Genomic DNA, 14,009 nt, shown 5'->3' with positions numbered 1-14,009 from the left:
CTGAATCCAATCGAGAATCTTTGGAAAGAACTGAAAACTGCTGTTCACAAATGCTCTCCATCCAACCTCACTGAGCTCGAGCTGTTTTGCAAGGAGGAATGGGAAAAAATTTCAGTCTCTCGATGTGCAAAACTGATAGAGACATACCCCAAGCGACTTACAGCTGTAATCGCAGCAAAAGGTGGCGCTACAAAGTATTAACTTAAGGGGGCTGAATAATTTTACACGCCCAATTTTTCAGTTTTTGATTTGTTAAAAAAGTTTGAAATATCCAATAAATGTCGTTCCACTTCATGATTGTGTCTCACTTGTTGTTGATTCTTCACAAAAAAATAGTTTTATATCTTTATGTTTGAAGCCTGAAATGTGGCAAAAGGTCGCAAAGTTCAAGGGGCCCGAATACTTTCGCAAGGCACTGTATACACCTGTTCTGAAAGGCTTCAGAGTCTGCGACACCACTAAGCAAGCGGCACCATGAAGACCAAGGAGGTCTCTAAACAGGTCAGGGACAAAGTTGTGAAGAAGTACAGATCAGGGTTAGGTTAAAAAAAATATGGCAACACAACAAACCTGCCAAGAGAGGGCCGCCCACCAAAACTCACGGACCAGGCAAGGAGGGCATTAATCAGAGAGGCAACAAAGAGACCAAAGATAACCTTGAAGGAGCTAAAAAGCTCCACAGTGGAGATTGGACTATCTGTCCATAGGACCACTTTAAGCAAACATGTTTGGTGTTTGCCAAAAGGCATGTGGGAGACTACCAAAACATATGGAAAAAGGTACAAAGGTCAGATGACACTAAAATTGAGCTTTTCTGCCATCGAGGAAAACGGCATGTCTGGCGCAATCCCAACACCCCTCATCACCCCGAGAACACCACCCCCACAGTGAAGGATGGTGGTGGCAGCATCATGCTGTGGGGATGTTTTTCATCGGCAGGGACTGGGAAACTGGTCAGAATTGAAGGAATGATGGATGGCGCTAAATACAGGGAAATTCTTGAGGGAAACCTGTTTCAGTCTTCCAGAGATTTGAGGCTCTGGATAAGAGCGTCTGCCAAATGACTTAAATGCAAATGTAAATGTAATACGGAGGTTCACCTTCCAGCAGGACAATGATCCTAAGCATACTGCTAAAGCAACACTTGAGTCGTTTAAGGGGAAACATTTAAGTATCTTGGAATGGCCTAGTCAAAGACCAGACCTCAATCCAATTGAGAATCTGTGGTATGACTTAAAGATTGCTGTACACCAGCGGAACCCATCCAATTTGAAGGAGCTGGAGCAGTTTTGCCTTGAATAATGGGCAACAATTCCAATGGCTAGATGTGCCAAGCTTATAGAGACATACCCCAAGAGACTTGCAGCTGTAATTGCTGCAAAACGTGACTCTAGAAAGTATTGACTTTTTTATGTTGCAACTTCAAAGTGGTAGGAAGGTTGTGTAAATCAAATGATACAAACCCTCACAAAAATATTTTAATTCCAGGTTGTAAGGCAACAAAATAGGAAAAATACCAAGGGGGTGAATACTTTCGCAAACCACTGTATATCTGGGGAAGGGTATAAAGCTGTTTCTGGAGTGTTGTAAGTGTCAGGACCCGGTTACGAACCTGGGTCTCCGGAGTGAGAAACAGTCACTTAACCTCTTACACCTATGGTGGCGCTATTTCATTTTTGGAAGAAAAACGTTCCCGTTTTAAACAAGATATTTTGTCACAAAAAGATGCTCGACTATGCATATAATTGCTACTGTTCGAAAGAAAACACTCTGACGTGTCCAGAAATACAAATATCTTCTCTGTGCATGCCCTTTAACGTGAGCTTCAGGCAAAACCAAGATGACTTGGCATCCAGGAAATGACAAGGATTTTTGAGGCTCTGTCTTTCATGATCTCCTTATATGGCTGTGAACGCAAGAGGAATGAGTCTGCCCTTTCTGTCGTTTCCCCAAGGTGTCTGCAGCATTGTGACGTATTTGTAGGCAGATCATTGGAAGATTGACCATAAGAGACCACATTTACCACGTGTCCGCCCGGTGTCCTGCGCCGAAATTGGTGCGCAAAAGTCACCTGCCAGTATTTTTCCATGGGGCACAGAGAGAGAAGCAAGCTTCCACGAACTGCATGTCAATGAAGAGATATGTGAAAAAACACCTTGAGGATTGATTCCAAACAACGTTTGCCATGTTTCGGTCGATATTATGTAGTTAATCCGGAAAAAGTTTCACGTTGTAGGTGACTGCATTTTCGGTTCGTTTCGGTAGCCAGGCGCAATGTAGAAAACGGAACGATTTCTCCTACACACAGACGCTTTCAGGAAACACTGCGCATCTGGTATGTGGCTGGGAGTCTCCTCATTGAAAACATCAGAAGCTCTTCAAAGGTAAATGATTTTATTTATTTGGTTATCTGGCTTTTGTGAAAATGTTGCGTGCTACATGCTACACAAAATGCTATGCTAGCTTTGCAAACTCTTACACAAATTAGTCAATTTCTATGGTTCAAAAGCATATTTTGAAAATCTGAGATGACAGTGTTGTTAAGAAAAGGCTAAGCTTGAGAGCAAACGCATTATTTTAATTTTATTTGCGATTTTCAGAAATCGTTAACGTTGCGTTATGCTAATGAGCCTGAGGCTTAGTCACAATCCCGGATCCGGGATGGGGAGTTTCAAGAGGTTTAACCAACTGAGCCACGAATAGTCAGCAGAACCCAGAAGATGAGGCAGACACAGCAGAACTTAAGACGGTGTATTTAATAAAGTAAAAAGGAGAAGTCCTTCAATACAAAAAGTGGCAAATCCAAAAGGTGGTAGGAATAGCACAAAAAAGCCTCAAGAGATACTCGAAAACAAAAACAGAATTCCACAAGAGCATCCACTGGAAACGACAAGAATACACAGAACACTAGGGCTGGGTGCTAACATACAAACACAGAGCACAGAACTGAGGGAAACTAAGGGTTTAAATACAATCAGGGGAAAACGAGGCACAGGTGCAAATAATAATGGGGAACAAGGGAAAAAACATAAGGTCAAAAAGCACAATGGGGGCATCTAGTGACCAAAACCCGGAACAACCCTGGCCAAATCCTGACAGAATCCCCCCTAGGAACGGCTCCTGACGTTCCTACCAGCTCTCTCAGGGTGGAGGGCCCTGAACTGACGAATGAGGTCAGGGTCCAGGATGTCTTTGGCAGGAACCCAGGAGCGCTCCTCGGGACCGTAGCCTTCCCAGTCCACCAGATACTGCCAGGACCGCTGCACCCGGCGGGAATCCAGTATCCGATGGACGGTATAAGCCGGCTGGCCTCCAATGACACGAGGCGGAGGGGGAGGTCTGTCTGCCGGGACAAGGGGAGAAAAAACAACAGGTTTTAACAATGAAATGTGAAATGTGGGATTAATCTTAAGGGATCTGGGTAAGTGTAGGCGATAAGAAACTGGGTTAACTCTCCTGGCAACCTTGAAGGGACCGATGTATTTTTGGGACAGCTTGCGAGACTCCACCCGTAGAGGTAAGTCTCTTGTGGAGAGCCAGATCTCTGGCCCGGGACGGCGACGTCTGTTGGCTTGTTGTTGGTACCTCTGTGAGGAACGCATAAGATTAAGACGGGTCTTCCTCCACATAAGCCGACAGCGTCTGACGAACTTCAAGGCTGAAGGCACTCTGACTTCTGCCTCCTGGTCCGGGAACAATGGAGGAGCATAGCCAAACTGACACTCGTGCGGGGACATACCAGTGGAGGAGGAGCGCAAGGTGTTGTGCGCGTATTCGGCCCAAACAATAAAGGATGACCATGTGGACGGGTTGTCACGAGTCATACATCGGAGGGTGGTTTCCAGCTCTTGATTCATCCTCTCTGTTTGGCCGTTGGACTCCGGATGGTACCCTGAAGATAGACTGGCAGAAGCCCCCATGAGTTGGCAGAAGGCCTTCCAAAACCTTGAGGCGAACAGGGGACCTCTGTCAGAAACCATATCCTGAGGAATGCCGAAGACTCGGAACACATGATTAATTACCAACTCAGCCGTTTCCTTGGCAGAAGGTAACTTAGTCAGAGGGACGAACCTGGCCGCCTTTGAAAACCTGTCGATTATGACTAGGATAGTAGTATTGCCATGGGATGGAGGAAGTCCAGTAATAAAGTCCAATGAGATATGGGACCAGGGTCTGTGGGGAACAGGTAAAGGGTGAAGGAGTCCTTGAGGGCGGAGGTGAGAAGATTTGCCCTGGCAGCACACGGGACAGGCATTGACGAAAGTGGCAACGTCTTCTCTTATGGTAGGCCACCAGAACTTACGCTGGATGAACTCCAAGGTGCGACCTACGCCCGGATGACAGGTGAGGCGAGAGGAGTGCCCCCACAGAAGGACCTGAGTCCTCACTGCCTTGGGGACAAACAACCGATTGGCAGGACCTCCTTTCGGGTCCGGTTCGCTAGCTTGAGCACGTCTCACGGTATCCTCAACTTGCCACGAGATCGGAGCCACAATCTTAGCAGCAGGAAGGACAGGCATGTCCGTGTCATCTCGAATGGCAGGAGCGTAGACTCGGGACAGGGCATCCGGTTTGAGATTCTTCGACCCGGGCCGATAGGTGAGGATAAACTGGAATCGATTGAAGAAAAGAGACCATCTAGCTTGTCTAGAGTTCAACCGCTTCGCCTGCTGGATATACTCCAGATTTTTGTGGTCCGTAAGCACTTGAAACGGGTGAGAAGCCCCCTCGAGCCAGTGTCTCCATTCCTTCAATGCCATCTTAACCGCTAGGAGTTCACGATCCCCACATCGTAGTTCCTCTCAGTCGGGGTAAGCCGGTGTGAGAAGAAAGCGCACGGATGAAGCTTCTTGTCTTCACCCCTCTGAGACAGGACAGCTCCAACACCAACCTCTGATGCGTCTACCTCCACCACAAATGGTTCATCCGTAGTCGGTAGTATCAGGATGGGAGCAGAGAGAACGCGCTGCTTGAGTCCTTGGAAGGCCGTCTCAGCTTCTCTTCCCCACAAAAACCTTGCATTGCCACCCTTGGTTAAAGCTGAGAGAGGGGCTGCCACCAAGCAGAAGTTCTTGATGAACTTGCGGTAAAAGTTTGTGAAGCCCAGGAAACGCTGAACTTCCTTAACGGATTTGGGGGTGGGCCAATCCGCTACCGCCCCTACCTTCCTGGGGTCCATTTGGACTCGACCGGGTTCCACTACAAATCCCAGGAATTGTACTCGGGATGAATGGAATTCACATTTTTCCGGCTTAACGTACAGATGGCTGTCCAGGAGGCGTTTGAGTACTTGTCTGACATGCTTAGTGTGTTCTTGAAGGGAGCTCGAAAAGATGAGGATGTCATCCAAGTAAACGAACACAAATATGTTAAGCATATCCCTAAGCACATCGTTTATGAGCGCTTGGAACACCGCTGGGGCGTTGGTCAGGCCGAAGGGCATCACCAAGTATTCATAGTGACCAGTAGGCGTGTTGAAAGCGGTCTTCCACTCGTCACCAGGTCTGATCCGCACAAGATGGTATGCGTTCCGCAGGTCAAGCTTAGTGAAAACAACTGCTTCCTGGAGCAGCTCGAAGGCTGTGGCCATAAGGGGTAGCGGGTAACGGTTACGGACGGTTATGGCATTGAGTCCCCGGTAGTCGATGCAAGGACGTAATCCACCGTCTTTCTTGGCCACAAAGAAAAACCCTGCTCCCGCCGGGAGGTGGATGGACGCATGAGGCCTGCTTCCAGAGCGTCCTTGATGTAGGTATCCATAGCAGCTCATTCGGGTGGAGATAGGGAAAAGATCCGACCCCTGGGGGGCAAGTGCCCGGAAACAGGTCGATGGGGCAATCGTAAGGTCTATGGGGTGGTAGCATGGTGGCCCTCTGTTTGCTAAACACCAGTTTGAGGTCATGGTAACACTCGGGAACTCGGGTCAGGTCGATGGATTCTAAAGACTCGGGAGTAGAACTCGGGGAATTCTGGAAAATACAAGTAGCTTGGCACGTAGGACCCCACTGCTTGATAGTGCCCACAGACCAGTCGATGTGAGGGTTATGGCTGTGAAGCCAGGGGTATCCAAGGACGAGAGGGAACTCGGAACAGGAGATCAAATGAAAGTTCATCAATTCCTGGTGTTGTGAAACTGAAAGTCGCAAGGAGGTAGTGACATGAGTGACAAGTCCAGATCCCAAAGGGCTTCCATCCAATGTAGTGACCCTCATGGGTTCACTTAGAGGTTCAGAGGGAACGCCATTCTCCTTCGCCCAGACACCATCCATGAAGTTACCTGCGGCTCCAGAGTCTACCAAGGCTTGAAGGTGAAGCTTGTGGTTGTCCCAGGAGAGGGTGACTGGAATGAGCAGACGGGAGTTGGACGGATGGGAGGAGGTTATGTTTCCCGTTACAGTTCCCCCGGTCTGTACGGGACAGAGCGTTTCCCTGGAGCCCGGGACACGTGGAACGGAAATGGCCCGGTTTGCCGCAATATAGACAGCGTCGCTCCCTCATCCGGCGGTCTCTCTCAGCCTGGGAGATGCGTCCAATCTGCATGGGTTCCGATGGAGCCAGCGAGGATAAAGGTGGGGACTCGGAGCTGGGACTGATAGGGGCTAGAGGTCTACGGTTGAGTTCTCTCTCTCTCAGACGCTGGTCAATGCGTGAGGCCAACTTGATCAGGGACTCGAGATTGTCCGGTGGTTCCCGAGTGGCCAGTTCATCTTGGATAGTGTCGGAAAGGCCTTTCAGAAAGCACACCGTGAGCGCCTCGTTGTTCCAGCCACTTGCTGCTGCCACCGTGCGAAACTGGATGGCATAGTCCGTCACGCTGTGCCAACCTTGGTGGAGAGTCAGGAGCTGTTTGGCTGAGTCAGAACCACTGCTTGGGCCTTGAAACACTCGTTTGAATTCCTCAGCAAAGGCAGAGTAGCTGGCACAGCAGGAACTATGGGCATCCCACACAGCAGTAGCCCAGGCCAGGGCTTTTCCGACAGCAGGGTGATGATATAAGCGATCTTAGACCGGTCGGTGGGAAACGACGAGGGTTGTAGCTCAAAGGAGAGAGAACATTGGGTGAGAAACCCTTTACAAGCACTTGGATCACCTGAGAACCGTTGGGGAGGTGGAAGACGAGGTTCAGCCAGGGGGTTAACTGCCATGGGTACGTGAATCTGAGGTACTGGGACGGGAACTGTTGCCGGGGTAAGACGATCAGATATTTGCTTAATGGAAGTCAGCATCTCCGACAGAAGATGAGAATGTCTAGCCATTAAGGCCTCTTGCTGAACCAGGGCGGCTTCGTGGCGTTGGACAGTCTCCTGGTGGTGGGACAGCATGGCAAAAAGGTCCTGGGAACTGGCTGCCTCTGGGTTCATTTTTGGCTCTGTGTTTCTGTCAGGACCCGGTTACGAACCTGGGTCTCCCGAGTGAGAAACAGTCACTTAACCAACTGAGCCACGAATAGTCAGCAGAACCCAGAAGATGAGGCAGACACAGCAGAACTTAAGACGGTGTATTTAATAAAGTAAAAAGGAGAAGTCCTTCAATACAAAAAGTGGCAAATCCAAAAGGTGGTAGGAATAGCACAAAAAAGCCTCAAGAGATACTCGAAAACAAAAACAGAATTCCACAAGAGCATCCACTGGAAACGACAAGAATACACAGAACACTAGGGCTGGGTGCTAACATACAAACACAGAGCACAGAACTGAGGGAAACTAAGGGTTTAAATACAATCAGGGGAAAACGAGGCACAGGTGCAAATAATAATGGGGAACAAGGGAAAAAACATAAGGTCAAAAAGCACAATGGGGGCATCTAGTGACCAAAACCCGGAACAACCCTGGCCAAATCCTGACAGTAAGTTTCCAAGAGCACAGTGGTTCTCATCATTGGGAAATTTAAAAAATATGGAACTACCCAGACTCTGCCTGGAGCTGGCTGCCCGACCAAACTGAGCAACCGAGCAAGAAGGACCTTCGATCAGGGAGGTGACCAAGAACACAACGACTACTCTGACATAACTACAGAGTTCCTTGACTGTGATGGGAGAACCTCTACAGAACTTCACCAATCAGGGCTTTATGGGAGAGTTACCAGACTACAGACATCCTGAGAAAAAGGCACATGACAGCATGCCTGGAGTTTGCAAAAAGGCATGTGAAAGACTCTGAGATCATAACTATTTGCCCTGAATGCAAAGTGCTATGTCTGGAGAAAACCAGGCACGATCATCACCTGTCTAACACCATCCCTAGCGTGAAGCATGGTGGTGGCAGCATCATGCTATGGGGATGCTTTTCAGTGGCAGGGACTGGGAGGCGGGTGAGAATATAGGGAGCAATGAATGGAGCCAAATTCAGGAAAATCCTTGATGAGAATCTGCTTCAGAGTGCAAACAACCTTAGAGTGGAAATGACTCAAGTATACAACCAAAGTAATGCTGGAATGGCTTCAGAACAAAAATGTGAAAGACCTTGAGTGGCCCAACCAAAGTCTAGACTTGAATCCCATAGAAAGTATGTGGAAAGACTCCCCATCTAATTTAACAGAGCCGCTCCCCATCTAATTTAACAGAGCTTCAGGAGATCTGCAAGGAAGAATGGGAGGAAATCCCCAAATCCAGATGTGTAAAGCTGATACAGACATACCCAAGATGACTATGGAATAAGTCAAGGGGTATAAATACTTTCTGAAAGCACTGTACATGCATGGACATACATACATACATACATACATACATACATACATACACACACACACACACACACACACACACACACACACACACACACACACACACACACACACACACACACACACACACACACACACACACACACACACACATACATACATACATACACAAGTAGTGTTCATCTTCACGTTTGTGTTCCCCCTCTCCTTTCTTTACAACAACACAAACCCACAATGGTGTGCTACCATGATTCAGAGGTATAAAACACCAACACAAGCATTTTCTGTCAATTTCTCGCTTCTTTGTCTTTAAACATGTGCGTGGATGTTATATGTGAGAAGTCCTTTGAGGCATTTAAGCCTTATGTTCATAACAGGGCTCAGTCTGCAGTTCAGAATCTCATCTAATCATTCAGCGATCAGTTTCCAAGCAGAGGAGAAAGTACGCTCGACAGCCACGGAAAACTTAATTAAGGTTTAGAATCAACATGGAAACCAAATGGAATACCAGGTTGCTTTGACTCCCTAAATCAATTATTATCTTTCTAACCACCTCATTTCCAAGAGCAGCCCGTGGTTTCATTATGCTGCCAACCATGTAGCAATAAGGATTATGAAGAGAAAACGGAATGCTCCCTTTAAATGTTAACCAAGCTCACTAAAATATTGTAGGCAGTCATGGGGTATGTCCCAAATGGCACCCTATTCCCTATAGAGTAATAGTGCCCTACTTTTTACCAGGGTGCATAGTGCTCTATGGGAATAGGGTGGAATTTGAGATACAGCAAATTAGGCTGTAGTCTTTGAATGCACTGCAAAAACACATGGCAATAAACATGTCTGAAATTTGACATGAACGTGCATAATTGCTATGGCATATTAGAGGTTAACATTCTGGAAAGAATAAAATAGCTATCAGTTACATAGGTGAGGAAACGCAGCTAGGATGGGGTAGAGCCGATCTCCTGTTATTATGATTCAACTAATCAGGAATGAATATGCTATTTCTTCATCATTCATGTTTGCTCTGCTGCTGCCTTAAAGCCCCATCCTTGGAGATGGACGTAATATCCAGTATACCCGGGTGGTGTGTGTGTGTGACTGTGCATATGTATGTATGAGATTTGTGTGCGTGTGTGTGTGTGTGCGTGTGTGTGTGTGCAGGTACACGTGTACCTGGTATCTTTTGCTGATAGGATATAGAGTGATTCACTGAGCTTGCCTAAGAAACCTTGAATGTTGACCCATTTACAGCGGTTTCTGAGAGAGTTGAGTCATATATTTATTACACTGTACATGTTAGCAGGTTGCATCAACAAGCAGTCTCACGTCAGAATTAGACGTTCTCCCATGTTTCTCAAACGTCAAAATTCGAAGTTGTACCAAATGTCCAATTTCGAAGTGTTTGGTGAGTTCTCTGTATCTTTCCAAGGTCACGTTTAGGCATTAACGCTAAATGGTTAAGGTATGGGTTAAGGTTTGGGGTAGGCTTAAAACAAAAATATCAGAAACAACTTTTGAACAAGCAACCTTTGGAACCAGAGACAGATCCTTATGACCAGACATGGATGGACGTTGTATCACTGGTGTCCAGTCTATTTATTCCACATGGCACAACATGATGATTTCCATCCCTCTTTCTCTGTCCTCCCTCTGTTTTACTGTGACAAAAACAGTTGTAAGTTATCCACATCCTCTTCCAAATGCCCTTGTAGAAATGGCTGTCAAACATGAGCATACCCCCCCCCCCCCCCCCACCTCCTTCTCCTCCAGTAGGACAATTGTCACATTCCTACGGTCCAACTACCTAAACCATGGGTGTCAAACTCTGGCCCGCGGGGTAATTATATTTGGCCCGCGAGACAATACCAAATTACTACTAGAGCTGGCCCGCCGGTATTATACAGCGCATTCACCACTAATACTACGAATCCCATAATGCTCTGCTGTTTTCGCGCGCCAATCAGGACAGGACCCAGAAACGCTCTCTCCTCTGTGACAGTAGTCATAGCAACATAGACGCTACAACTGTCAGCGAGCTAACCCTTTCCAAAAATGGCGAAAAGAAAGGCAGAAAACAGGAGCTTTCTGGACAAGTGGGAGGCAGAATATCTGTTTACATATGTAAAAGACAAACCTGTTTGTCTTGTTTGTGGAGTCAACGTGGCTGTAAGTAAGGAGTACAACATTAGACGACACTATGAAACGAAACACCATGACAAATACAAGGACCTGGACATGACTCAAAGGAGCCAGAAAGTAGAGGAGATGAAAAGAAGCTTGGTTTCACAGAATATGTTTAAAAAAGCCACATCACAAAGCGAGGCTGCTGTAAAGGCTAGTTATATAGTGGCAGCAGAGATCGCAAAATCAGCCCGGCCCTTTAATGAGGGAGAGTTCATGAAAAAGTGCATGATGAAGGTTTGTGACCTCGTATGCCTAGAGAAAAAACAAGCATTTTCAAACGTGAGCCTGAGCAGGAACACAGTAGCTGATCGCACATGTGATCTTGCCACCAATCTGTATGACCAGCTGATGGAAAAGGGAAAAGATTTTGTTGCGTTCTCCCTCTCTGTGGATGAGAGCTGCGACGCATCTGATACTGCTCAGCTGTCAGTCTTCATCCGTGGAGTGGACTCAAATCTGTGTGTTACGGAGGAGCTATTAGGATTCAAATCAATGCATGGCACAACCACAGGAAAGGAAATCTTTGAGGAGGTTTCCAAATGTGTAACTGAAATAAAGCTGCCGTGGGATAAACTCGTTGGATTAACGACAGATGGTGCGCCAGCGATGTGCGGTAAAAAGAGTGGACTGGTGGGCATGGTTCGGGAGAAGATGCGGGAAGAGAACTGTGCAGGTGAGCTAACTGTTTACCACTGCATCATACATCAGGAAGCACTGTGTGCCAAAGCCCTAAAGATGGAACATGTTATGACCACAGTAACACAGGTAGTTAACTTTATAAGAGCCAAAGGTCTAAATCACCTCCAGTTTAAATCTTTTCTGGAGGAGTGTGGTTCGGAATACGCAGACGTGCCGTATCACACAGAGGTGAGATGGCTAAGCAGAGGAAAAGTACTGAACAGATGTTTCGAGCTGCGTGAGGAAATATGTCAATTCCTGGAAACCAAAGGTAAGGATACAGCAGAGCTCCGGGAGCAAAAGTTCCTGTGTGAGCTGGCCTTTCTCTGTGACATCTCGAGCCATCTCGATGAGCAGAAACCTGCAGCTTCAGGGGCGGGGGCGCATCATCACAGACATGTACGCTGCAGTGAGGGCCTTCAAAACTAAACTGTGCCTGTGGGAGAATCAGATGCTGCAAGGAAACCCTTGCCATTTTCCCTGCTGCCAATCCATAAAAGCGCAGATCTCTACCGCCGTGTTCCCATGCGCACAGTTTGCTGAAAAACTCAGTGTTCTCGCCGCTGAGTTTAGCCGGCGATTTGCCGACTTCGATGCCCAGAAATGCAAGTTTGAACTGCTTACTAATCCCTTCGCAGTTGATGTGGAAAATGCACCAACCAACATCCAAATGGAGCTGATTGAACTCCAGTGCAACGACACGCTGAAGTCAAAGTATGATGCTGTGGGCGCCGCACAGTTTCCACGGTTCATCCCTGACACAATGCCTCAGCTCCGCACCCAAGCTGCTCAGATGCTCTCCATGTTCGGCAGCACTTATCTATGCGAGCAACTTTTCTCCTCGATGAAGATGACCAAAACAACTCACAGGAGACGTCTGACTGATGAACATCTTCGCTCGATACTGAGGATTTCTTCAGCTCAGAGCTTGAGCCCAGACATTGATGAACTAGCATCCAAGAAGAGATGCCAGGTATCTGGCTTGGGCACATCAGATTAGACCAGTGTGCAATTATTAACGTTTTCTTTATGCACTTTTTCTTGCTACAAGGCATGGGCTTGAATGGTTGATTGATTTATTATAATTTTATTTGTAAAATTATTAGCCAGTGGAAAAAGTTTATTTTGGTATTTAAATCAGAAGGCTGCAAATAGAAAAGAGGCATACAATTTTTATTTAAATTTTATTTATTTAATAAATGAATGCCATTGATGTGTTTTTTCATTTGAAATTCGATTTTGCATGTCTCCACTATTAAATTATATATTGTATGGTAATAAGCGATGCTTGTTCCATATTCAATGTTAAAGCAAAACTTGTTTGGGTCCATATTAAAAGGTTAATTTGTTCAATGTTGGCCCGTGACTTTGTTCAGGTTTTACATTTTGGCCCACTGGGTATTTGAGTTTGACACGCCTGACCTAAACGCTCCCATGCATGATCACCTGCCCGCCCCACCCCCTTCCCCTGTATGTCTCCCAGTGGTCAGTGTCTCTGCAGCCTGCAGCATACAAGCAGTGCCAGGGGGGCTGGCATGGAGCCAAGGGAGGCAGAGCGATGAGCAGCCAGCCAGCCTACCTGCAGGCCCAAAGCACTACCAGAGGCACTCTGCTCACTGTCCATCAATCACACCTCTACTCTGATTAGTGGGACAGACAGGTTGTGTTTTTGTCGAAAATCTCCCGCTGAGAGAAATAGGGAGGTGTGTACCATGCTGGTGTGTGTGTGTGGGCGTGCTTGCAAGCAAGTGCATGTGTCTCTGTGTGCATGTTGTGTGTGTGGCGGTTGGTCTGCCCTGACTAAAGTAGGCGTTCCACATGAATACTGCCCAGGAAGAAAAAGCTTAGAGGTGTCGAGTGCAGTCGGATGGGAAGATGGGAGACCCATAGTGAGACAAAACAGAATTAAACAGAGCAAGAAAGCAATCGACAAAATAGATTTTGCTGTGTCCCAAAGGGTCATATTCCCTATTACGTCTCTGGTCAAAAGTAGTGCACTGCTGTATATGGAATAGGGTGCCATTTGAGATGCAGACCACTAGCATGAGAACTATCCAGAATATGGGTTCTGAAAAGGGGTAAGAATAAGACAAGGGACCAGGGATTAGGCTTTGAAAATGGGTCTGGATATGATAAGGCTTTATTTTAGAGTCCTGAGATGTACTACATTAATGAGTTTCCTTTTACAGATAATAGAAGTTCTCATCCAGTAGACCGTAACACTCTGAAAGGCCTGAAGAGTCACTCACAAGACAATAGTGAGAGATCAGTCTGAGCTAGAGTATGAAGCTGGAGGTCACAGTCTATTTGTGTGTTTGTATTTTTGTATTCACACACACAGGCTTGCAAGTACACACACGCCAGCCTGAAATCTGATCAAGCATTTTTCAGGAGAGGAAATGACTCTATCTGAGGCAGATCGAAATCAAGCACGCCCATCACTTATTTCTCAGGTGTGTCAA

At 46.8% G+C, this 14,009-nt stretch overlaps 1 protein-coding gene across 1 annotated transcript in view; it reads right to left on the bottom strand.

Moving 5' to 3' along the window:
- LOC135552771 (A-kinase anchor protein SPHKAP-like) overlaps positions 1-14,009 on the bottom strand; it is an 80,223-nt gene that overhangs the window by 56,629 nt on the left and 9,585 nt on the right. The gene's annotated exons all lie outside the window — the stretch shown is intronic.

The sequence above is a fragment of the Oncorhynchus masou genome, chromosome 13 (assembly GCF_036934945.1).
Source record: "Oncorhynchus masou masou isolate Uvic2021 chromosome 13, UVic_Omas_1.1, whole genome shotgun sequence".
Taxonomy (NCBI): domain Eukaryota; kingdom Metazoa; phylum Chordata; class Actinopteri; order Salmoniformes; family Salmonidae; genus Oncorhynchus; species Oncorhynchus masou.
This window is presented reverse-complemented; position numbering and strand designations above follow the sequence as displayed.